Source organism: Antechinus flavipes, chromosome 3, assembly GCF_016432865.1.
Source record: "Antechinus flavipes isolate AdamAnt ecotype Samford, QLD, Australia chromosome 3, AdamAnt_v2, whole genome shotgun sequence".
Taxonomy (NCBI): domain Eukaryota; kingdom Metazoa; phylum Chordata; class Mammalia; order Dasyuromorphia; family Dasyuridae; genus Antechinus; species Antechinus flavipes.
In genome coordinates, this window is record NC_067400.1 from 183,044,116 (window position 1) to 183,071,491 (window position 27,376).

Consider the following 27,376-nt stretch of genomic DNA (forward strand, 5'->3'; position numbering starts at 1 on the left):
CTAATTCTAATCCATTTTCTCCTTACTATTAACTGTTCTGGTTAAATGCAATGTAGTCCATCAAGAACCCTTTAATGTCTTTCCAGGAACCTGTTAGGCAGTATTACTCCTGGGTATCTCAAAGGGCAGTCACTGGAGGTCAATTTAATTAGCACTATGATGGAATGGGAATGCTTTGTGAGAAAGGTGACAGAAGAACTATTGGATGCTTATGGGGAAGAAGCTGAGATAGTACCTGTGAGATAACCAATAGTTAACAACGGTCCCATCTCAGCTTCTTCCTGTATGTTTTTCATAAAGCATAGTGCTTTTCCCTCTTCCCCATCATAAAGTTACTCTAGAAATCAGGGGTCCTCAAACTTTTTAAATAGGGGGCCAGATCACTGTTCCTCAGACTGTTGGAGGGCAGACTATAGTAAAAACAAAAATTTTGTTTTGTGGACCTTTAAATAAAGAAACTTCATAGCCCTGGGTGAGGGGATAAACGTGCTCAGCTGCTGCATCTGGCCCGCGGGCTGTAGTTTTAGGACCACTGCCAGGGATATCAAGTACACTAGTTATGTTATTCACTGCCATCACTGCCAGATACCTATCCTTTCTGGCTCCTCAAAGATGAAAGAAAGTAGGGAAGGAAAATAATAGCTATTACTGAAGAAGAAACTATTTCAGACAGAGTTAACAGGTCCAACGCAGGCAAAATCCAAATCCTCTCTGCTATCAATAGTTGTATGCCAACAAAATTCCTATGAGGTGAACAGTATATTACAAATAACAATAGTGTCTTATTGCCCTGTTCTTTGTAATGAACAAACATGTAAATTTGAAATAAATTTACTCCAAATAGGCAGTATTATCATATAATCTCAATTGGTATAATAGAAGGGTATGAAGTAAACTTCAAGGAAAATTACATATAGAAAGAAAGTAATGGAGTTATCCCTTGCTTCAAACACTTAAAATCAATGATTTCATCCTCATTTGTGCTTCTTTCAGTATGGCAGATCACATCTTGTTCCCACATCTTAGTATGTTTTCATGAGTCACTCTGACCAAAAATATTAATTGCCTAGTAGCTAACTGCCTGTTGATGAATCCTTCTTAATTCAACTAGGTTAGTAATTTAAAAAGAGATATATAATTTATTACCATTACCAAACTCCAAGTTTGTTCAATTTAATAAAAACTGCCATGAATTGCTTTCTTTCAGCCTTGTTTCTAAGAATTGAACATTACTTTCACATCACAAGTTACCAAAGTAACAACTCTAATAATAGTCTCTTTTTTTTTACTTTTTTAAAAAATAAAAGACTTTTTAAAAAAGATACTATTTCACTTGATACATTATTAGCTATAATATATTGATATTTTGTTCTTATTTTTTCATTTTTTTAATCTTCTAACACCTGAGTTCAAATGCAGCTTCTTACATACTTAAGTTGTGTTACTTTTTGCAAGCTACATAACCCCTCTATTCCTCATCTGTGAAATGAGAATAATAATAGCACCAACTTTTCAGAGCTGTTTAATGAAATAATATTTTTAAAGCTAGAGCAAATGTTCAGTATTTGCAAACTTGAAAGCACCAAATAAATGCCAACTATTATAATTATTCTTTTTGTTATTATCATTATTAAGTAGAAGGTGTCAAGCTATCCTGAGTCATACCTACTTAATATGATATAATATGGCAGATCTGTATTTAAATGCTGTTTTCTGTCATTGTGAATAATGCCAAAACTATTAATTTAAGTCTAAGTTTCTTGGGATCATAGATATGAAATTGAAAAAAAAATTATAAAGGCCATATAGTCTATCTCCCTCACTTTGCATCATAGATCAAAGATAGTTTGGGGTTTGGGGAAGGTAGCAATGAATAAGTAACAAAAGCTAAAAAAAAATTATGGCTCCCTATTTATAATATTGTGACAATTCAGTGGAAAGAAATAGATTTTTCTCAAAGGGAATGTGTTTTAAGTAGATAAACTTAATGAGATAAACTGTCATAGGAACAAAAGTTATCACTTCATTCAAGAAATTCTAAGAAAAAGATATAGCAAAATAAAACTCAGAACTGAAGCCAAAACAGGTTTATCCAAAATACTCATCTAAACAAATTAGGCAATGGCAGACTATTGCATCAAATGATATAAGAGAAATAGCTTTCAAAAATAGTAAACATGATACAAATATAAGATATTACAGCTATCATGATGGTATAAATTATCCAGCAAGTCAGATCAAGTGATAGGAAATTTGGTGTAAGATATGGGTAAGCCTATACTTTATCTAACAGTTGAAAAAATTTGGAATTGAGTTCTGTCCCTGACACATCCTGACCCCAGGTTCCTGAGCAAATTATATAGCCTCTCAGTTATATATCAGCTACCTATGATAAATTGTATATAGCAGATACTATATATGGTATATATGGTAAAAATGTTTCCTTACTGACTGTTTTCTATTTTTGTGAAATCAAAGTTACTCCCCTAACTCCCAAAAGTAGGAACCCAGGATTGGGACCTGGAAGAGACCTCAGAGATCAACTAATATAATAATATAATAATAACTCTTAATATGATATGATAAAATAATATTCACATACTTTCCACAAAGAAACTAAAACCCAGGAAGGTTTCATGATTTAAGCATTTATGTGACACAGTGGAGAGAGTGTAGGTCTGAAATCAGAACGATAGATATTCAAATCCAACCTCAGATACTTATCAGTTGTGTGATCCTGAGCAAGTCACTTAACCCTGGTTGTTTCAGTTTCTTCATTATAAAATGAGCTGGAGAAGAAAATGACAAACAACTCTAGCATCTCTGCTAAGAAAATCCCAAATGGAGTGATAAAGAGTTGGACATGAATGAAAAATGACTGAACAACAACTAGTAGTTTAAGTAAAAGATTATAAAGGCCTCAACTGAGACAATGGCTTTGTGAGTGGAGAGAAAAAGATGAAACTGAGACAGTCTCAGATGTGTGAACATAGCCCTTTTTGGGGGAAGAGGGGGAGACTTTTTAATCTCACTCCTATAGAATGCTATATTAAAAGCCAGCATATCTTCAAGTGATGGAATGCAAACTTTGCCAGTGTGATGCAATTTCTTTTTAGAGCCCTACAACTATGCCAGGCTGCTGGAAATTGTGTACTCACACTTCCTTATTCTAATAAGTAACTTCCAATGAAGTCCTACTCCAATTATAACATGTTAGTGACCTCAGGCTATACCAAAAGCATACAAACCCTGTCGTGATCTAGGAAACAGAAGAGGTTCAGAGGATTAGATTGAACATCAACCTTCTGTCTTTCATTTGAGGAACAATTCAGGCAGTCTGTAAAAGCAAAGCATGAAAACCGTCTATTACATTGCAGCTGGTTGCAATTGGAATTGGTGGGAAGCAAAGGAATGAGCATTTATTATGTGCCAGAAACTGTGCTAAGCAGAATAATAGTGGCACTAATCATAATGCTTAAAGTATTGAAGATGTGTCTTTTCTCAGGTTAAGCCATACTAATTGGACATCCTGATTTGCCCTGGTGTTGCTCAGTTGTTTTGATATGAGCATTTCTTCCATCCTAGGACCTTGACAATATCCTATGGATGTAGTAATCATATCTTATATATTAACTATGGATTTTACTTATCAATAATGATGAAACTTCTTAAGATATAAAAGAAGCAATAAGATCTGCAAGATCATTAAAAAGTGCTACAATTTCCTGTATAGTTCTAGCTTAACAGTAATGAAGAAAATCATAACAAAGTAAATTTCAAATCCTATTTCCCTTGATTCACTCTAAGAGTATTAGCTTCCTTCATCTATCTACCACCATCACCACCACCATTTTTGCCTGAATCTCTTATTTCTTGAATGTAGGAAGCATTTCTGAAAGTCACCTGCATTTAGAAACCTCTTCTATCAATATAGATAGGAAATTGTTATTGTCACATCTGAGTCTTTGTGACCCCACTTAAGAAGTGTTTTTTGTTGGGGATTTTTTTAGCAAAGATACTAGAGTGGTTTGCCATTATTTTCTCAAATTCATTTTACAGATGAGGAGCTGAGGCAAATAGGATTAGTTAAGTGATTTGTCCAGAGTCATACAGCTAGTAAGTCTGAAGCCAGATTTGAACTCAGAAAGATAACTTTTCTTTGACTTTAGACCCAGTACTCTATCCCCTCAAGTTCTTACAGATAGGAAAACTCTGCTTTGGGAATTGCCTGAAGTACTGAAAGATTGAGTTATTTCCCTGGGTCACACTTTGGTATATATGTTATAGACCAAAGTCTGGATTGCTCTCACAAAAGTCTGGCTCTCTATTCATTACACCTTGTTCACTCCCACTAGCATAAGAACTTAAACTAGAGATATTAATTGGCACTAGATATTGATTAATCATGGACATTTCCCTAGATATTGAAAGGTTACCCAGGGTCACATAATTAGTATTTGCCTGAGATAGGACTTAAGACCAGGTTGTTCAAGCTCCCAGGCTAGTCTACTAATCATTTCACCTATATTCCATCATTAATTTATTTGTATAAGGTAGCTTTCCATTTGATGCTATGCTGCTATAAAATTAGGATCAACTAAATCTATCAATTTTGCTTCATCTGGTACAAACATAATCTCTGGCACTAAGAGAAATCATGGTTGTAAGTTTCTTTGTGAGAAAAGTTTCCTCTAAAAGCTTCTGGGTTGCATCTGCTTATTCTGATTTCTTGTTATTAATCTCATTCAGAAGAAAAGCGCAGACTATGGACACATTAGACCATTCTTCCAACTGTTAGTCTGAGCTGATTTCCAATCATTCTTTTAAGAAAATTACTTGTGTTGTGTTGTTTTTTTTTTTTTTTCCTTTAGGCAGCAGAGCATTTAGTCCCTTCATCCATTTAACTTGTTGAGCAAACATTAGTGGAGTGGGAAAAATGCTACAAACATTAGAAAGGATCTTTTTCAAGTCCTATTTCTGAGCTATGGTAACCATGGGCAAGTCACCTTAACTCTAGCATTTTCTTTATTTGTGAAATGGTACTAATAACATTTACTCTGCAAGGATGTCATGAGGAGGAAATGGGATAAAATGTGTAAAATGCTATATAAATGTCCTATTATTGGTGAGGCTTCTCTGCTGGAGTTTGACTCTCCCTTCAGGTTGAAAATGAATGAATACAAATAGGGTGGAAAAAAAATAACTTAAAGCTTTTTGTTTTAAAGTGTCCTATCACTTCATTCTTCTTCAGAATTACCAGAAAATACTCCATAAGGGGACTTTCCACTGCCCTTCACAAAGATAAACAGGCTGAATGTCAGGGCCAACCAAGAGCAAACCTTTGGAGGTCCAAACCACAAAGTATTTCCTGACCATCTTGTCCCAAACACTGAGCAACAGTATTTGAGGGAGTTTGCCCAGAAACACAGATCACAGAACCCTCCCTTTAGTGTTCATAATCTAAGGATTACACAGGAAACAAATTATATTGAATTGCAGCTGTAAAAAATTTTGAAGTAAGACAAATTCATGGACAACATATTAAGAACCCCTATAAATCATATGGTGAATTGCCTTCTCTCTCTCTCTCTCTCTCTCTCTCTCTCTCTCTCTCTCTCTCTCTCTCTCTCTCTCTCTCTCTCTCCCCCCCTCCATGTCTTCTGTGTGTTTCTCTCTTTGTCTCTGTCTCTCTCTTTCTCTCCCCCACTCTTTCCTTCTTTCTCTTTCTGTATGTATGTCTCTGTTGCTGTCTCTCTTTTTATGTCTCTATGTATCCCTTTATTTCTGTACCTCTGTCTCTGTGATCTGTCTCTCTCATGAACACATCACGCAGGCACATACACATACCTGATAATCTAGCTCAGTTACGACAGCATGTCACCCAAAAGTCCGGAATAACTACTTGAAATACCAGTCACCACTCTAATTATAAACCTCGGTAAGCTAGACAGGGGTAAATGAGTCCTCTTGTGTTCCGAAGAAGTTATTGGAAGCAACAGTCAAGCCCAAGCCCTCTGACAAGCACAGTTTGGGGCCAATTCTGCACTTAACCGTCCTTCCTCCAACCCCCCAACGAGTCCCAAAGAGTCACACTGACACCCACTCCCAAATACAGCTTACTCTTGGGGGCAGACAAAAAAGCGACTAAGGTGGAGAAAGGGATTGACGCGGCCCTCTCCTTACTTATCTGTGCTAGGCTGCCTGGAGTCCCTCCCTTTCCACACCATGCGGCTCAGCCCTCAGTTGGCATTCGGGTATCTCTAGTCTTCAAAAACTCGGAACAGCTAATTGCACTTACTCAGCTTGCCTCTGGAGAAATCTCCAGTCTGCGGGGGCCGACTGCGTTCCCTAGGTAGCCCAGGGCACCCACCTGCCTGCCGCGAGCGCAGTGCGTGCTTTCTCCTGGTCCCTCTTAAGAAGCCCAAAGCCAGTCCTGGGCAACAGAGTTCTGCCACTTGGGCTCTTCCATCTCGTTTCCTGCGCTCTCTTCGGGAGGCATGGATCAGGGACACGAGTCTGGAACTAGAGAGTTTCGGAGGATCGAAATGGGGCTTCTCCTGTCCAGGTCCTTGCCTTGTCTCGCAGTTGGCGACATGGAACTCCCTCCCACCCGAGCTGGAGACAAGCCTGTACTCCTCCCCACACTCTGATGGAGGGGGAGGAGGCAGCAACAACTTCCCGGACTTCGGGACGCCTCTCCTCCTCCATCTGGATAGCTGGGAGGATTGTCCAAACCCGGGAGTATACTGCTGCCTGCCTGAAAAATTACCTCTAGCGAACCTTCTCTGGCCCAAGGAGAAACTCTCGTTGTCGTATTACATTAGCCAGCTGTTGTGCCCAGGTTCTCACTCTGGAATAGTGAAGTAAAGTCCCGAGAAGGATTCGGAAACAAGCTATTCCTAAATTCTCTCTAAGAACAGTTTGAATAAAGGATTCCTGTTAAGGAAGGCTATAACTTTGCCTTTTTTCAGGGACTTAAAAACTCCTGCATCTTAGAATCATGGCTTTAAAGAAAGACGTTAGGAAGCCACCGATTCTAACCCCACTTTACAAATGAAAGTGAGGCACATTTAGCAAATATGATCTACCCACAGTCAGCCTACTAGTAAGGAAAGGTTTGAATTTAAGTTTTCCTGACTCAGTGTCCAGTGTCCTATCCACTACATTAAACTGACTCTAAGTTTAAGAAACAATATTTTTGGAATCGGAAGTTCGCACCCAGGACAAATCAGACTGCCAAAGATGCCTCCGGGTGTTTGATCCTCAATCCGGCTGCCAAGGATTTCCCAAATCCAGTATTACAGGTCGGGGATTCTGCTAAACTTTTGTTTCCGAGTTTCTTTATATTCCGAAGCTTCAAAAACAAACTTCCACACTTAGTTTTATCCCAGAGATCATTTTGGTCATTTTGGAAAAGAGGAAAAGGAATCATAAATTCGTTGATCTAAATCTGAAAAGGAATTTTTAGAGGTAATCTAGTCCAATTCTTTCATTTTACAGAGGAGAAATTTAGAAACCGACTGAGTTGAGAGACTCACCTAAGGTTAGGCAGGTAGTGGATTTGAATCTAGGGGCTCCAAAATCCGTATGAGGTTCACTGAGACACAATGCTACATTTCTCAAGAAGTTTTAAGAGGTCACAATAGCCTCACTTAAAAAATTCTCTGAACTTCAAAAGACATAATTCCCCTGCCTCCAAACTTTAAGGATTTTACAGATGAAAACTGAGAAAAACAAGGCTTAACTAATCTGACAAGAATACTACAGCTAATTCCTTTCTGAGACTTTATTTGAACTTGACTCCGACTTAAACACTCTATATTCATTAGCAGCTCTTAACCTAAAATACATAGGTATTCATACAGGACATCCTTAGCTAAGTGGGCATACACTCCTTTCCAAGAAAAAAGAAACTATGTCTTCCCTGTCCAGCTTTTCATCTCCATTGCAACATCCACATCTGGAAAAGCCTGCTTCTCTTCAATCAGTTCCAGATCTGTCTGTAAAACATCTGTCCCAGAGACAAGGCACCCATGGAAAGACTGGGTATGTCACTGTATGCTCACAAGTTTTGTTAAACAGAATTTTTTTTTCACAAAATTAATTCACTGAAATTTTGTCTTAGTAAAGCACTTTAGTGTATGACAAACTCAGGGAGTAATTTTGCTATTTCTTACTTTGTTTTTTACTTTTACTATTATATGACTTGGTGACCTGAAAAAAAATTTTTAATTGTGTTACCTATTTTTTTTTAATGGAACTAACTACTGATCTTCTCTAGAACCACAAAGTTTCTTGGAGCAAATTTTAAAACCACTGGCCTAGATGAACTTCCTCCAACAGCCTATATTTTCCATTCTCCTAAGCTGCATTGAACCACTTTTTTTTTTTTACTTCTACCTTTAAACTTTCTTCATTTTCAAAGAAATCATGATCTCCCATCCCTTGTCTGACTGTCTACAATTCATTTTGCTTAATATATACCACCTAGAAAGACCTAAACTAATATTCTTGACCAGTCAGAAAAACCTTAGCTATACTGAATGCAATAGCCAGGCACAAGTCATGACATACTGTGAATGATTTGTTTTCACAGGTAAAGTAGATAGATTAGAAAGGATCTTTCGGATTCTGTACTATGTGATCAATCAATCAAAGCTTTTATTAAACACTTATTTTGTTAAAGTATTTTACTGGGCTTAGATAGTACAAAGACAAAAACCAAACTAAACAAACAAAGAAACAAACCCAAAAACAAACACAACACTCAAATCTCAAGGAGTTTACACTCTTCTATAGAAGGACATATGTAGACATAGAAGTGAATATGACCTATATACAAAATTTTTGTTCAGTCATGCCCTCCTCTTTGTAACCCCATTTGGGGTTTTCTTGGCAAAGATATTGGAGTAGTTTGCCATTTCCTTCTTCAGTTCATTTATAGATGAGGAAACTGAAACAAATAGGATTAAATGATTTGTCCAGGGTCAAATAGCTAGTAAGTATCTTAGGCTAGATTTGAACTCTGGAAGATGAGTCTTCCTGACTCTAGGTGAGGTGTTCTATCCTCTGTACCACCAACTGTCCTCTACAAAATTAAATACAAAGTAATTTTTGGTGGGGGACACTTGCAGTTGCAATGACCAGAAAAAGTAATATGAAAGAAATAGAAGTTATGGATAAATCTATTCAATGATTCTGAATAATTGACTCTATGCCTCAGTTTTTCCATCACTAAAATGAAATGTATTATTAATATGAAAGCAATATGATGATCACCCGGTACTGCAAGACATGTAGAAATCAAAGGTTCCATTTGCCTTTTCAATTTGCCTTCTTCAGATGGTATCATTTGGCTGAAGATAAATTGAATACTTTAAATGGTTCCACCCTTGGAGGGAGGGGGAAATTACATTGTGTCTACAAATATTGGAAAGATTGTTATCTGAAAGGAAAAATGAGATTTTTTTTTTTTTTTTTTTTTTTTTTTTTTTTTTACAGCTTCAAAGGGCAGAATTTGGAATTCTGGGGGAAAGTTAAAGGGAGGCAAATTTATGTTTCACAGAAGAAGGAACTTCCTGTCTAGTAGTGAAATGGAGTATCTAATGAAGTAATGAATACATTGTCATTATAGAAGTTCAGAGACTGGATGGACAAGAATATAAAAGTTAAATACTAATAACAACAAAAAAGTCTTTAGAAAAATATGTCAGGGTCTCCTGTCCTCAAATAATCAGTGACTCCCTACTGTTTGAGAAAATTTCACCCTCCTTTCTTGATATTCAAGGCTGGCCACAATTTGATAGCATTCTATCTTTTCAGGCTTTCCTCATGTCACTTCTGGCCACGTGTGACTTTTACTACTTCTAGGGGTAATCCTGTTTGTAGACCTCTTCCTAAATGATAACAAGATCCCCTAATGGTGCTCTTCTCTTTAACAATTGGTCAGTAAATTAAGTTTTTTATCAACAGAATTTACTTGAATGGTTCAGCAATTAAACATTTCCCCTTATACCAAGAATACATTCTCCCATAACAGACTCAGAGTTCAAGAGCAGGAAAGAACGGGTATGAAGTAACAGAAAAATATAATCATATTGAGGCACACATATAGGAAACATACACAGACAAGGCAATCATGGGCCAGTCAGCAATACCGCTGGACTTGATTATGCTAGGGTATAGTATTTGGGCTGAATAAGTCTATCTACTGCTGGGCTGGGTCTAGCAGTTCACTTAAAATGGCTGTTCTGATTCTTCAGCAAGTTCCACTATTGCTGGCCTGACCTGGACAGATACTGGTATCTACCTAAAGGATGGATCAATTTTTGGTTTCTTGACTTTGTTATTAAATAGAAAGTTATAGTCTTTCTGCCCCTGAAACTGGAAGAGTACTTTCTAGAGAGTAAGATGTATGAAGATTGGAAGGGGAGGAGAAAGTTAGGTTATAAAGGGCTTTAAATTTCAAACAGAGAATTTTGTATTTGATGTGGAGGTAATAGGGAGCCACTGGAGTTTATTTAGTAGTATAGGGAGGGTAACATGATCAGACCTATACTTTATGAAAATTACTTGGAGGAAGCTAGATGACACAGAGGATAGAACAGTTGTCCTGGAGTCAGGAGGACCTGAGTTCAAATCTAGTTTTAGACACTTAACTCTTACTAACTGTATGACACTGAGCAAGTCACTTAAACCCAGTTGCCTAGATAAAAAAAAATCATCTTGTATCTGAATGGATTGGAGTGGTTCTCAAAGTCTGGTCCAGAGCATTCTGAGGAGTCTGAGAGTATACAAATTCATAACTGGTTTTTATTTTTAATGTGATCAATATCTATAACTATAATCCACATAAACAAAAACTCTTTGGACAGATCCTCAATCATTTTTAATAGGATAAAGATATTGAGAACAAAAAGTCTTACAATCCATACAATTAGGCAGATATAAAGCTGAGAGGAATAGTTATATAGCCAAAGCAATATCCAAAAACATCTTGCTTATCTAAATTGGTAAGCTGAATCATTATGATGAAATATAAAGTTCCAAACTTGGGCTTTAAAAAACTAAAATTCATGAGTATCAGATGTAGGCTGTATGGCTAGTTTGTCTGAAAAGAACATAAGGATTTTTGTGCACTCAATCCAAGCTCAATACAATTAAAACTGTAATATTACAGCCAGAAGAGCTAATATAATCTTAGGTGCACTCTTGGAAGCATGGTGTCATCATCCTGTACCCTAGTTAGACCATCTGAGGAGTGCTGTGTTCAGTTCTGAATGTCAAATTTTTAGGAAGGACTGCAGAGAATCCAGTACAGGATAATGAAGATGGAAAAAAGGTCTTTAGATTGTGCCATATGAGGAATAGTTAAAGGAATTGATGAGATTTAGTCTGAAGAAAAGATTTAAGAGGCATATGGTGACTATTATCAATTATTTGAAGGGCTGTGATATAGAGTCCTTGTGATATAGAAAGTGGATTACTGGTATTGCTAATCTCAAAAAAGCCAAACTAGGGACAATGGATAAATATTGCAAAGAGGCCCAATCAAGTTTGACATCCAAAAAACATCCTACCTATTAAAGCTTTCCAAAAGTTAAATCCCAAGAGACCAAATGCCTACTTGCTGGGTATGTTGTATAGGAGATTCATAATATAATCATTGATAATATATTTTATGTAATGCTTTAAGGTTTGCAATTTTTTTTACATATGTTTAATTTGATTCACAAAATAATTCCATAGAATGGTACCAGTATCTTTGTTGTACAAAAAAAGGAAACTGAACTGAAAGCAGTTAGGTAACTTAACAAGGATCACTCAATTAGTAAAACTCAGGATATGAACTCATTTTATTGACTCCAAATTCTGCCCTTTATTCACTATGCATCTTAACAGCCTAGTTTTACTCAAGGCATGCTCTGGAATAGATGTCCTTTGAGACCCCTTCCTTCCAATAGGAAAGTCTATGACTAGAACTCTAATACCTCTCCTATATCCTTTCTACCCTATAATTCCAGTTTACCTTTGTGAATCCATTGACACTGGCTTCCTTGCTTTTCCTGGAACAAACAAACCACTTTTATCTCTTGACACATGCATTTTTGCTGTTCGGCACACCATGCCTAGAATGTTCTCCTTATCCCTGTCTCCTTGCTTCTTTAACTTCCCATAATCTATCTTCTATAGGAAGCCTTTCTTACTGTTGTTTAGTCATTTCAATCATGCCCCACTCTTCATGAGTTCATTTGGAGTTTTCTTGGCAAAAAGACTGAAGCAGTTTGCCATTTCCTTATCCAGCTCACTTTACAGATTAGGAAACTGAGGCAAATTAGGTTGAATAACTTGTTCAATGTCACACAGTTAGTATCTTCAGCCATTTTGAACTCAAGACTACCTGATTCTAGATGTAGCACTCTATGCACAAGCCTTTCTTGATTCCCCATTAATTTTAGTGACTTTCCTCTAGGATTTATTTCTAATTTATCCTAATCTATATGATTTATTTGTATATAGTTATTTGCATATTGTTTTTACCCAATGAATTATTAGTTACTTGAGAGCAGAGAATGTCTTTGTATCCCCAATCCTCATCTCAGTGCTTTACACATACCCCGTGTTTCCCCGATAATAAGCCCTCCCCCGAAAATAAGCCCTATTGAGATTGCTACTGTAGTGAAGGTGATCCCCTGCGCTACACACTACATTATGGTACCTCTGTATGCACCGTCTCCCCCCCCCCCCGTCCCTCTCCCCCCTTCCTGAGTGAAACGCATGCCGCGCTCCGACCTGCATCCAATCAGAGCTGCAGCAGTGAGCGCGTCATCCTGTTCTTCCCCAGTGATTTGCTTGCTGGTGCCATTGAGAGCAGTGCCGCAGAGGAGAGCTGAGGCAGGACAACATAAAAACCCGGTATGTAAGCGGGAGTGAGGGAGCATGATGGAGGATAAAAGGGGCATGATGGAGGATAAAAGAAGAACTCAGCACTCACCACACTAAAGAAATGAAGAACTTTCTTGTAGAGAGAAGAATAGATCAAGTAATGATTCCTGCAGGAATGACTGCCTATCTTCAGACCCTTGATATTGCAATAAACAAGCCATTCAAGGATCATTTGCGCATGGAAGTCAATGATTACATTGAAAATAGAATGGAAAGAAATCAGCGTGGAAACTTTGTGAAGCCCTGTCTGCAAAAAGTCGTGACTTGGGTGAAGAAGTCATGGGATAAAATTACTGACACTGTGTCACCAAGGCACTACGAGCAGGTTACCTGGAAAAGACACGTTCATTTAAAGAGAGCTATATTGCTGGACATGACAGATTGGGTCCACTTCTTCTGAAGGAAATAGAGGCGCAAGACATCCAGGATGGAACTCAAGGTATGGACACTTATGACGATGTTGTTGAAGAAGATGACATGATCATTATTGAATAAATGTACTTTTTTTTGTTCACATTTACCTGTTTATTAAAATTGCTGCCAATGTTCATTAAAATAAGCCCTCCCCTGAAAATAAGCCCTCTGGTGTTTTTCTGTCCAAAAAAAAAAAAAAAAAAAAAAGACAGTGTCTTATTATCGGGGAAACACGGTAATAGGTGTTGAATTAATCTTTGTTGCCTGATGAGTTCTTTGAAATGATGAACAGTAATCCACATTCTTGTTAACATTCTCTAACCTGGGAGAATGATAAGCATCAAAGTCAGAAGAGGTTCAATATTTCCAAAACTAAATAAAGCCTGATGCAAATCTACTTATGTGATGCAAATCTACTTATCCTCTGTGTACAATGCCTGTAGGTACCTTTCCCCCTCTACTTCTGATCAGAACAATAGTGAGAATAACCATGGCAGGTCAACCTTACCCTTCTTATGATACCACAAAAGATAACCAGTCATTTGAAGCTTCATCCACAAAAAGTTCAAACCAGTAATATGTCATCATGAGAATTCACTGGGTCTTTTAACTAGTCTCACTAGACTAGCAGCAGTCTGACATAATTATTCAGTGGTTATGCAAATCATTGAAATGTAACATGAAATGAAACAAGAATTCCTGAAGTAAACTATTTCTGTTCTTAAGGATATGCTAATTCTTTCAAGAATATTCAAGTTCTATGTAATTAATGACTATAGATAATTGTTGAAATGACATTTTTTAAAACCTTTCTCCTTTATTCATCATTGTTGAATGGACAAATAAATAATGCCCTAAACTAGAAAACAGCTAATCTGGAATTTTAAACTTTTCTCTACCACTATCTGTATTATATATTCTCATTTCTCAAAGTCTCAGTGTTCTTCTTTATAGAATAAATATAATAATTTATTTTCTTTTGCTAGAAAGTGAGAAGGAATTGGGGTTAAGTGACTTGCCCAGGATCACATAGCTAATGCATATCTGAAACTGGATTTGAACTCAGGTCTTCCTGACTCCAGTGCTGAAGTTTTGCTTTATTTACTCTATTATCTAGCTATCCCAATGAATAAGATAATTACAGAATTCCCATCTGCTAGGCTATTGTCAAAAAATCAAATAGAATACTGATGTGACAAGCAATTAGAAAAGTGCATAGCACATACACAAAAAATAAACACTGCACACATAATATCAGAGTGTCCCAGAGCTTTCTGACAGACAAGAAGCAACATTTGATTGCATACACCATATTACCTGCCATCCCCATTGAGCTTGTCCCTAAAATACCAACTAAAAACCACCCCTGAAAACTGTGATTATGTAGTAGAACAAAAGCATTCTAGTTAAAAGTAAACCCTATTGCTTGTAAATAAATCTCTTACTAATTGGTTTTCTCTGTTTGGAGGACTAAGAACTATTAACAATCCAAATAGCATTCAAAGATAACCAAGGAAGAAAGAAAAGAACATTTATTAAATAAACATTTATTAAATGTCTACTATATGCCAGTTACTGTGCTAAGCATTTAATTTTCACCACAAAATTGTGAGGCAGGTGCTATTATTATTATTCCTATTATACAACTGAGGAAATTAAGGTAAACAGAGGTTAAGTGTTTTCCTCAGGGTCACACAGTTAATAAATGTTAGAGGCTGAATTTGAATTTGGATCTTGCTGACTCCATGCCCAGATTGCTATTTACTGCATCACCTAGTTTTCCCCAAGGATTGAAAGGAAACAAAAGGCCAGAGTGCAATAAAAAGTTTCACAACATTACTTACGTCAAGCCAGAAATTAAATTGTCCTTATGCCAGAATGTCTATTATTTCTCATTTCCACAGTCTAAGTTTTTATTCTAACCTGAATCATTTCCTGTCTTGGCTAGGTTAACCCTTCCTTCTTAGCTGCCTTACTACTGCATCAGTTCAGAAAAGTTTGGTCAAAAGTTTTCTCTTGATAGAAATAGTAATTTTTCTCCCTCCCACCTCTCTTTTCTTTTTGCCCTTCAAATTTATTAGATTCTATATCCTATTTAAACTGTCCTTCCTTGCCCTCAAAATTGTTTACTATGTTTTATTTTTGTTTTTTGTTTGTTTGTTTTTTGCCTTTCAACAAACAATTAGTCCTAAAAGGGAACTTTGAAATGAACTACATACAGTTTTTCTCTCTTTTTTAAAAATATGCATTTATTTACTATTTTATGTTTTCACAACTACATGCAAAAACAACTTTTTTATTTTCATTTTTTAAAAGTTTTAAGTTTCAAATTCATACTCTTCTATCCCCTTTGCTGTCATTGAGAAGACAAGCAGTTTAATATATTAATATTTAATTTTTATTTAATATATATGTGTACAGTCATGTTATGGAAGAAAACACACTCCAAAAAAGAGAAAAAAAGGTTGCTTCAATCTGTATTCAAACTCCATAAATTCTTTCTCTGGAGATATAGATAGCATTTTCCTCATAAGTCTTTTAGAATCATCTTGGATCCATGTATTGCTAAGAATAACTAAGTTTTCACAATTGTTCATTAGACAATACTGCTGTTGCTATGTACAATGTTCTTCTGGTTCTGCTTATTTCACTATGCATCAGGATTTCCAGGTTTTTCAGAGGGCATACTGCTCATAATTTCTTATATCACAATCATATACTATAACTTGTTCATCCATTCACCAGTTGATTGGCATAATTTCCAGTTCTTTGCTACCATTAAAAGAACTGCTATGATTTTTTTTGTACATATATTTCCTTTTCCTTTTTATTTTAATCTCTAAGACATAGACCCAATAATGATATTGCTGGATCAAAGATATGCATGGTTTTGTAGGCCTTTGGGCATAGTTCCAAATTGTTCTCCCGAATAGTCAGATTAGTTCACAATATCACCAACAGTGCATCAGTGTTTCAATCTTCCCATATATCCTCCAACATTTGTCATTTTTCTTTACTGTCATGTTAGCCAATCTGATAATTTGGAGTGGTATTTCAGAGTTGTTTTAACTTGAATTTCTCTAATTAATAGTGATTGAGGACATTTCTTCACATGACTATAAATATCTTTGATTATTTTGTCTGAAAATATATACATTCATTTTGATATAGAAATCTCTTACCCCAAAGAAAAGTAGGATGGGAAGGGGATAAGAGAAAGTTGGGTGCTGATAGAAGGGAGAACAGAATGGTAGGAGTCAGAAGTAAAACAATTATGAGGATATAACAGGTAAAAGAATAAAGAGAGGAGGATAAACAGGGAAAATAGAAAGGAGGAAAATACATAGTCATAACTTTGAAACAAAATGTTACTGCAAGTTTCTATGATAAAGACCTCATTTACCAAATATAAAGAATCAAAAATTAAAGATCTTATCAAAAATGGAGAAATGAATCAAATTTATAAAAAATAAGACCCATTCTCTAATTGATAAATAGTTAAAGTATATAAACAGGCAATTTTCAAAGTAATTGAAGTTGTCTACAGGCATGACAATAAATGTTCTCAATCATTATTGTTTAGAGAAATGCAGTACAACAACTCTGAGCTACCACCCCAAACCTATGAGATTGGCTAATATAACAGAAAAGAAAATTACAAATATTGGAAAGGATATAGGAAAATTGAGATACTAATGCATTGTTGATCGAGTTGTGAACAGATCTAATTATCTGGAGAACAATTTGGAACTATGCTTTAAGAGCTATAAAATCATACATACTGCTTTCAGTGAAGTTAAAAAAAAAAAGCTAGGGTAGTGATTATGATCTCAGATCAAGCAAAAGCAAAGATTGATCTAATTAAAAGAGATAAGGAAGGAAACTATATCTTGCTAAAGAGTACCATAGATAATGAAGCAGTATCAATACTAAACATATATACACCAAGTGGTATAGTATAGAAATTCCTAAAGGAGAAGTTAAGAGAATAAATAGACAGCAAAACTATACTAGGGGGAGATCTCAATATTGCTCTCTCAGAGCACAAAATAAGTCAAACCACAAAATAAATAAGAAAGAAGTTAAGGAAATAAACAGAATGTTGGAAAAGTTAGGTGTGATAGATATTTGGAGAAAATTGAATGGAGACAGAAAGGAGTACACTTTCTTCTTGGCAGTTCATGGAACATATACAAAAATTGACCATATATTAAAAGACCTCAAAATCAAATGCAGAAAGGCAGAAATCGTAAATGCATTTTTTTCAGATCATGATGCAATAAAAATTACATTCAATAAAAGGCCAAAGGAAAATAGACCAAAAAGTAATTGCAAACTAAATATTCTCATCCTAAAGAATGAATGGGTGAAACAGCAAATCATAGACACAATCAATAATTTAATCCAAGAGAATGAGAATAATGAGATAACATACCAAAATTTGTGGGATACAGCCAAGGCAGTAATAAGGGGAAATTTTATATCTCTAGATAATTACTTGCATAAAATAGAGAAAGAAAAGAGCAATGAATAGGGCCTACAACTAAGAAAGCTAGAGAAAGAACAAATTAAAAACTTCCAATCAAATACCAAACTTGAAATTCTAAAAATAAAAGGAGAGATTAATAAAATTAAAAGTAAAAAACTATTGAATTAATAAAATTGAGTTGGTTTTATGAAAACAAAAACAACAAAATAGTTACAAAATCTTTAGTAAATTTGATTAGAAAAAGAGAAGAGGAAAATCAAATTGTTAATCTTAAAAATGAAAAGAGAGAACTTTCCACCACTGAAGAGGAAATTAGAGTAATAATTAGGAGTTATTTTGCCCAACTTTATGCCAATGAATTTGACAACCTAAGTGAAATGGAGGAATACCTTAAAAAATATAGATTGCCCAGATTAACAGAAAAGGAAATAAATTACTTAAATGGTCCCTTTTTAGAAAAAGAAATAGAACAAGCTATTAATCAACTCCCTAAGAAAAAATCCCCAAGACCAGATGGATTTACATATGAACTCTACCAAACATTTAAAGATCAATTAACTCCAATATTATATAAACTATTTGAAAAAATAGGGAATGAAGGACTCCTACCAAATTTCTTTTATAACACAGACATTGGTACTGATACCTAAATAGGACAAAAACAGAGAAAAAAAATTATAGACCAATCTCCCTAATGAATATTTGTAGAGGATTGCAGGTATTGGGGAAATCTGAAAAAATTATACTTAAAGCAAAGATACTTATAGCAGGGTGTTAACCCAGTGTGATTGATGAGATGATGGTTCTCTAGTTCATATATACTTAGTATAGTGATATAATGATTTTACAGTTGGCACATGCTAAGTGTGCTGTAGTGATGTAATTGTACTAAGGTATATAAGGGCTGAGAAGACTTGAGGAAGAGCATACTAGAGAGAGACTGGAGTGAGAGTGTGCTTGAGCTCAATCTCAGACTCCAGACTCCAGAGAGATCTTCGAAAAAGCTAGCCTAGACATTACAAATATTGATACAAAAATCTTAAATAAAAATATTATCAAAGAGATTACAGAAAATCATCCCCAGGATAATACATTATGACCAAGTAAAATTTATACCAGGAATGCATGCCTGGTTCAAAATTAGGAAAACTATTAGCATAATTGATTATATCAATAACCAAATTAACAAAAACCATATAATTATCTCAATAGATACAGAAAAAGCATTTGATAAAACCCAATACCCATTTCTATTAAAAAAAAAACATTAGAAAGCATAGGAATAAATGGACTTTTTCTTAAAATAGTCAGTAGCATCTATTCAAAACCATCAGCAAGTATCATATGTAATGGGGATAAACTGAAACCATTACCAAAAAGATCAGGGGCAAAACAAGGTTGCCCACTATCACCATTACTATTCAATAGTGTTTTAAAAATGCTAGCTTTGGTAATAAGAGAAGAAAAAGAGATTAAAAAACTTAGAGTAGGTAATAAGGAAACCAAATTATTACTCTTTGCAGATGATATGATGGAATAATTAGAGAACCCTAGAGAATCAACTAAAAAACTATTAGAAATAATCCACAACTTTAGCAAAGTTGCAGGATACAAAATAAATATACATAAATCATCAGTATTTTTCTACATCACTAACAAAATCCAAAAGTAAGAGATACAAAGAGAAATGCCATCTCAAATAACTGTCGATAGTATAAAATATTTTGGAATCTATCTGCCAAGGGAAAACCAGGAACTATATGAGCAAAACTACAAAACACAAATCAAGTCAGATTTAAACAAATTGGAAAAATATCAAGTGCTCTTGGATAGGACGAATGAATATAAAAAAGATGACAATACTACCTAAACTAATCTATTTATTTAGTGCTGTACCAATCAAACTCCCAAGAAACTATTTTACTGACCTAGAAAAAGTAACAACAAAATTCATCTGGAAGAACAAAACATCAAGAATTTCAAAGGAATTAATGAAAAAAAAAAAAAGCAAATGGAGGTGGTCTAGCTGTACCAGACCTAAAACTATATTATAAAGCAGCAGTCATCAAATTCATTTGGCACTAGCTGAGAAATAGGGCAGTTAATCAGTAAAATAGATTAGGTTCAAGAACAAAATAGTCAATGACTATAGCAATCTAGTGTTTGACAAACCCAAAGATTCCAGTTTTTGGAATAAGAATTCACTATTAAAAAAAAAACTGCTGGGAAAATTGGAAACTAATATGGCAGAAACTAAGCATTGACCCATACATATACCAAGATAAGATGGAAATGGATTCATGATCTAGACATAAAGAATGATATTTAAACAAATTAGAAGAACATAGGACCATTTACCTCTCAGATCTATGGAGGAGGAAGGAATTTGTGACCAAAGAAGAACTAGAGATCATTATTGATCACAAAATAGATAATTTAGATTACATTAAGTTAAAAAGTTTTTGTATAAACAAAACTAATGCAGAATGATTAGAAATGAAGCAATAAACTGGGAAAATATTTTTACATTCAAAGGTTCTGATAAAGGCTTCATTTCTAAAATATATTGAGAAGTGACTCAAATTTACAAGAATTCAAGCCATCCCCCAATCGATAAATGGTCAAAGGATATGAATAGATAATTTTCAGATGAAGAAATTGAAACTATTTCTAATCATATGAAAAGATGCTCCAAATCACTATTGATCAGAGAAATGCAAATTAAAACAATTCTAAGATACTATTACACAACTGTCAGATTGCCTGAGACAACAGGAAAAGATAAGGACGCATGTTGGAGGGGATGTGGGAAAGCTGGGACACTGATAAATTAATTGGTGGAACTGTGAATGGATCCAACCATTCTGGAGAACAATTTGGAGCTATACTCAAAAAGTTATCAAGCCATGCAGACCCTTTGACCTAGCAGTGTTTCTACTGGGCTCATATCCCAAAGAGATCTTTAAGGAGGGAAAGGGACCCACATGTGCAAAAAGGTTTGTGGCAACCCTTTTTGTAGTGGTAAAAAAACTGGAAACTGAACAGATGTCCATCAATTGGAAAATGGATGAAAAAGTTATGGTATATGAATATTATGGAATATTATTGTTCTGTAAGAAATGACCAGCAGGATCATTTCAGAGAGCCCTGGAGAGACATACCTGAATGATACTAAGTGAAATGAGCAGAACCAGAAGATCATTATACATGGCAACAACAAGACTATACTATGATCGATTCTGATGGAAGTGGCTCTCCTCAACAACGAGATGATTCAAACCAATTCCAATTGTTCAGTGATGGAGAGAGCAATTTACACCTAGAGAGAGGACCATGGGAATTGAGTGTGATTCACAACATAAGCATTCTCACTCTTTCTATTGTTGTTTGCTTGCATTTTTTCTTTCCCAGTTTTTTTTTCCTTCTTGATCTGATTTTTCTTGTGCAGAAAAATAACTGTATAAATATGTATATGTATATTGGATATAACATATATTTTGACATATTTAACATGTATTGGACTACCTGCCATCTATGGGAGGAGGTGGGGAGAAGGAGGAGATAATTTAGAACAGAAGGCTTTGTAAGGATCAAAGTTGAAAAATTACTCATGCATATGTTTTGCAAATAAAAAGCTTTAATTAAAAAAAATTAAAAAGAAAGAAAGAAAGAAAATCAGACATACCCTTTGACCCAGAAATGGCCTGCCCAAGGTTCACAGTGGTAATAAGTGGCAAAGCCAGCACTTGAAGAATTCTAATCCCATATTCAGTGGTTTTTTTCTTATATACGAGGTTATATGGGGAAAGAAATAGTGATATATAATCACAAATAATAAAGACTATGGTCCTTTACATCAGACACATTTCCAAATATGCTCAAAAATGTTATCTCCCTCTCCCCCTTCTTTTCCTTCTCTCTGTCTCTCTCCCTCTCCCTGTTTCTCCTTTCCCCTGTTCCCCCCATCCCATCCCTCTGTGCCTTTCTCTTTTCCCTCACTCCATTTTCCCTCTCTCTGTCTCTCTCTATTTCTCTCTGTTCATGTCTTTCTCTGTTTCTCTGCCTTTCTCTTTCTCTTTGTGTGTATCTATCTCTGCCTTTGTTTCTGTCTGTCCATCTGTCTTTTTTTCTCTTAGCTTTACCAATAGACAAACCCTTCACTTTCAGATATACACAGATTCCAAAGGCTTTTCACAAAACATAGACATCTCTAAAGAAACTGACCAAACATACCCAAGGCACCTTTGGCCATGACTTTGATGCTGACAGGTAGACTGAAAATATTCATTCATGTTTAGTTATAACAAGAACAGACTAAGTCCAAGTGTCCTTCAAAAATTGGGAGATATGTGTCTTGTCTTTTCCCATCAGTTTTTGTTCTCCCAAAGTCAGGAAATCTCCAGACTTGTCCCCTTGCACATCAGTTAGATGGCCACCAATGGACAAGACACAGTTTGATGGATAGGGAGAGCTGAGATCCTGGTAAGTGGGACCAGAAATGGAGAAAGTAGGACACGGGGCCAAATGACACAATTGGACAAGCCTCTTATGGACTTTCTCTGTACTTTCAATAATGTCTACACTTAGTAGCAATTTCCTTGTAGATAAAAATAAATGCACATACCATGAAGGTTCATATATCTACCATAGACATTCATATAGCATAAGCCATTTCCTTAATCTTGCCTTGTGACTTGCCGAGGGTTGCACAGTTAGAAAATGCTAGAAGCAAAATTTGAAATCTGGTCTTCTTGATTCTGAGTTTAGCACTCTTAGTGATTTTGTCACTTAGCTACTTGAATGTGAAGTAGAAAATGCTTCCAAGGGATTTATATATTCTGGATGAGGAAAACTACATCTTCACAAAAACTTCTGATACAAGGAAGAGAAAGAATTGCCAAATGAGAGATATGGGCAAAGTTTTATAATAAATAATAAATAAAGGAATAAAAATAAATTTCATTTGGAGAGTGAATGCTTCAGAGAGGAAATGGGAACAGAATTTATCCTGGAAGCAAGAGAGTGCAACCGATATATATGGGGCAAGGAGAATAATCCATTCCAAATATAGTAGAAGGTTTAAGCAAAGAAATGGAGAAAGGAAAGACAAAGACAATGGTTGGGAAATAGTCCAGTGTGTGGACAAAAAAAATAAAGGTGGATTAAAGGTTTTATCTAATTGGGTCATAGATTTGGTACATATAGATGGCACAATGAATAAGAAAGCTAGATTTAGAATCAGGAAAATTTCAATTCAGATCCTACTTCAGACACTAATTATATGACACTGGATAAATCATTTAATCTCTATAGGCTTTATTTGGAAATGGGGATAGTAATCTATCTAACTAGATAGTTATAAAATAATTTTGCTAAACTTAAAGCAATGTATAAATGTTACCTAAAGTAGATTTGGAATTTTAAAAGCACTTTAAAGGTCACTTAGGAAATTTTACATAATTACACATATATAATCTATATCAAATTGCTTACCATCTAACAGAGCGAGGAGGAAATTTGGCACTCAAAAAAAAATTTAAATAAATGTTAAAAATTTAATGCTATAAAAAATAAAAGTCATATAGTCCAATCCTATCTAAACTATAAATGTCATCTGCAACAATTCCAACAAGGAATCATCCAATCTCTATATAAGAAGCTCCATCCAGTGTTAGGGAACTCCCTCTTCTATGAGGAAGGAGGTAGCTCTACTATTCTACTATTTTGAGGTAGCTCTAATTGTTAGGAAGTTTGCTTATGCTAAATTTACATTAAGTAGTGTGAAATAGTGGGCTGAGTGCTAGCCTTGGGGTCAGAAAAATCAAAGTTCAAATCCTCCCATCCAAATATGTCAAGTGTGTGACAATGGAGGGAGAGAAAGGAAAAGGAATAAGCATTTATGAAGCACCTACCAAATACTAGGTATTGTGCTAAATGCTTTACAAATATTATTTCATTTGAGCCTCATAACAACCCTGGAATATAGATACTATTATGAACTCCGTTTTATAGTTGAAGAAAGTTGAGGCAAATCAAAATTAATTGACTTATCCAGGAAGGATCACACGATTTCTAAGTGTGTGAAAATTTTAATTTGGGGCTGTGCAACTTCAGGTTTAGCACTCAATCTACCCTGCAAAACCTGACTCAATGGACAAATCATTATCTCTCTACCAAAAAGCTCTTTAAAGTTATGTTACAAATGGGTTGTTAATGTGCATTAGTAGAGGGAGTACCTATATTTGAAATTCTCTACATCTGTGGATCCTATTTAGCAGTTCACAAATCCCTTAGGGGATTAGCAACTATGGTTCAAGGGTTCATGCTAAAACAAAAAAAAAAGCAATAATTGTAGAATAATATGAATAATATATTAAATTTCCCTAAAGGTTCATAACATTTTGGGACTATGCAGAATAACTCTTCCAAATGACATTTTTTCCCAACTATTGAAGAATGTTTCATGTGACTTTAAAGAGTTATCTGGCTGAGGGCAAATTACTTACCTATTGTGCTCTAAATCACTGTTGATTAGAGAAATGCAAATTAAGACACTACACCCCTCTCAGATTGGCTGAGATGACAGGAAAAGACAATAAAGAATGTTGGAGGGGATGTGGGAAAACTGGGACGCTGATATATTGTTGGTAGAATTGTGAACAAATCCAACCATTCTGGAGAGCAATTTGGAACTATGGTCAAAAAGTTATCAAACAGTTTGATAACCCTTTGATCCAGCAGTATTTCTATTATTTCCCAAAGAGATCTTAAAGAAGGGAAAGGGACTCACATGTGCAAAAATGTTTGCAGCAGCCTTTTTCATAGTGTAAAGAAACTGGAAACTGAGAGGATGACCATCAGTTGGAGAATGGCTGAATAAGTTATGGTATATGAATGTTATGGAATATTATTGTTCTATAAGAAACGATAAGGAGAATGATTTTTAGAGAGGCCTGGAGAGACTTATAGGAACTGATACAAAGTGAAATGAGCAAAACCAGGAGATCATTGTGCATGGCAATGTCAATATTATAGGACAATGTCAATATTATAGGACAATCAATTCTAATAGATGTGACTCTTTCTAACAATGAGATGACTAATGCCAGTTCCAATGATCTTGTGATGAAGAAAGCCATCAACACCCAGAGGGGAGGACTTTGGATTACAACATAACATGCTCACTCTTTTTGTTGTTGTTCACTTGCATTGTGTTTTCTTACTCATTTTTTTTCTTTTTTTGATCTGATTTTTTTTTTTTGTGCAGCAAGAGAATTGTATAAATATGTTTATACATATTGGATTTAACATATATTTTAACAAGCTTAACATGTATTAGACTACTTGCCATCGAGGGGAGAAGGTTGAAGAAAGGGGACAGGAAATTGGAACACAAGGTTTTGCAAGGGTTAATGTTGAAAAATTATCTATGCATATGTTTTGAAAATAAAAACTTTTTTAAAAATTACTTATCTATTGAGTCAGCCAGATTGTGTAGTGGGGATTGAGTACTAAGCCTGGAGTATCTCCTTCAATGCATAGCATTGTGCTAAACACATAGGAGCACAGATTTGGAGTTGAAAGGCATATTAGAGATTATCATGTCCAATTCTCTTCAATTAATAGAAAAGGAAATTGAGACCTAGAGATGTTAAATTCCTTCTTGAGGTTCATACAACTAGTGAGTTCTGAAAGCAAGATTAGAGCCCATATCTTCCTGTTTCCCAGTCCAGAGTTATAAACAGTAGCTGATTCTTATGGTAAGCATTCAACAAATAATTTTTTATTGGTTTATCCTGTGCTGATGCTGCTGAGTTCTGAAACATTAAGATTATCTTTAAAAAGAGATAGGAAGTGGCATGTGGTAGGCAAGTCAAACCATCTTCAGTATCTTGAATACTGTGTATTATTGAATCTTGATGGAGATGGAGATTGGGAATAACTGCCTATCAGATTACTGGCCTTGTTTCCAAGTGGAAAATTAAAGTCCATCATTGAGATCAAACACTGTTGGGAGTGACTCAGTTTCCTAACCACCACCAAAACCAACTACTAACCAACTGCCATTATGGGCAGGTAAGCTCGAGTCAAAATGGGAGTAGTAACATCTCTAGTCTTATTGCAATCACTGCCCCATTAACACATATAAAAAAGAAACCCACATGGAGATATGACCTGGCATCTGTTTCTGTAAGTGTGGTAGCCACAGCTATCAAAGATTCAGATAAAAAAGTTTTTACCACCAAAATCCTTGACACTGTCAAATGATTTAACCTCAGTAATTGTTAAGATTTTATCAGTGGAAGTGTAAAGATACTACATTATGATCTTCTTTGTCATTGCATACTAAGGATCACGGGATATCCATCTGACTCAGAATTGAATCTCCTTTTTATGTTTTCTTCTTCCTTCCCTCTTCCCCCATTAGAATGTGAAAATGGGGAAGTAATACACAATTTTTTAAAATTTGTATTCCCCCAAATTGGCACACTGCTATTTATATTACATAGTAAGCCCTTAACAAATGCATTTTCATTTATTTATTTTGAAGCAAAGATTGCATTTCCACTCTCTACCTCTATTTACTTCCCCAAGATTTCTGAATAGCAAGCAAGGTCAATAGATAGAGAATAGGTTTGGAATCAGGAAGTCTCATGTTCCTGAGTTTAAATCAAACTTCAGACACTTAATAACTGTGTGAATCTGGGCAAATCATCTAACTCTTTTGCCTCAGTTTCCTCATCTATAAAATGATCTGGTGAAGGAAATGGAAAACTACTCCAGTGTTTCTGGCAAAGAAAATTCCAAATAGGGTCATAAAGAATCAGACACAACCAAGATGAATGACTAGCAGACACAACTCCATTAGCCACTCCACAAACCAAACCAAAACAAAAAACACGAAAAGGACATTTATCAGGTTCTAAAAGTAAAAGAATATTAGAAACTTGTTTGAATCATGTTTAGACTATTTTTGTAGAAATCAGATCTGTCCTTAGCTTGCTTTCCTTCCCCCAGTTTCCTTGTTTGAACCAGATACAAGTAAAGCATACTCACAGGGAAGTACAAAAAGAACAAATGAGATACAAAATCAATACAAGGTTCTGCCAGAAATGTAAGGGTAATTATGTCACAGAGGTTGAAAATGGAAGGAATTTCAAGAAGAGATATCAGAGCTCACCAGGATAATTTGATTTTGTTTTCAACAAGAACACAAAAAACACCTCACTTATCCTTTGCCAAAATCAAATAAGTAAAATTTCAGAAGAGCACTTAATTTACCCTTTCAAACAACATTGCATCAATTCCAATAATATAAAGAGTGCTAGCAGGAAAAGCTCACCATGCAACTATGGGGAAAGCAGTTATCATAAGTATTTATGTAAATCTCATGAGGAGACTTCTAACTTGGGATTTGCAAAAAGCACCAGGAACTCTCTTGATAACAAACAAGGATAAATGTATTGTAATATGAACTTCTGAAAATCCCACTTTGGGATTGTAACCACTAAGCTTTTTACTTTAGGT

General features: G+C 35.3%; 1 protein-coding gene across 5 annotated transcripts in view; it reads right to left on the reverse strand.

Moving 5' to 3' along the window:
* The window catches only part of LOC127553548 (interleukin-1 receptor type 1-like), a 73,456-nt gene that overhangs the window by 27,208 nt on the left and 18,872 nt on the right, over positions 1-27,376 (reverse strand). For 2 of the 5 annotated variants that reach the window (XM_051984332.1, XM_051984331.1), the window contains exon 1: positions 6,371-7,103. The exons of 1 other annotated variant lie outside the window; for it this stretch is intronic. The gene's annotated coding sequence lies outside the window, so the exon portion shown is untranslated. Of the gene's footprint in view, positions 1-6,298; positions 7,108-27,376 lie in introns of those variants that run through there. 2 more of the 5 variants (XM_051984336.1, XM_051984334.1) reach the window with 2 other exon arrangements.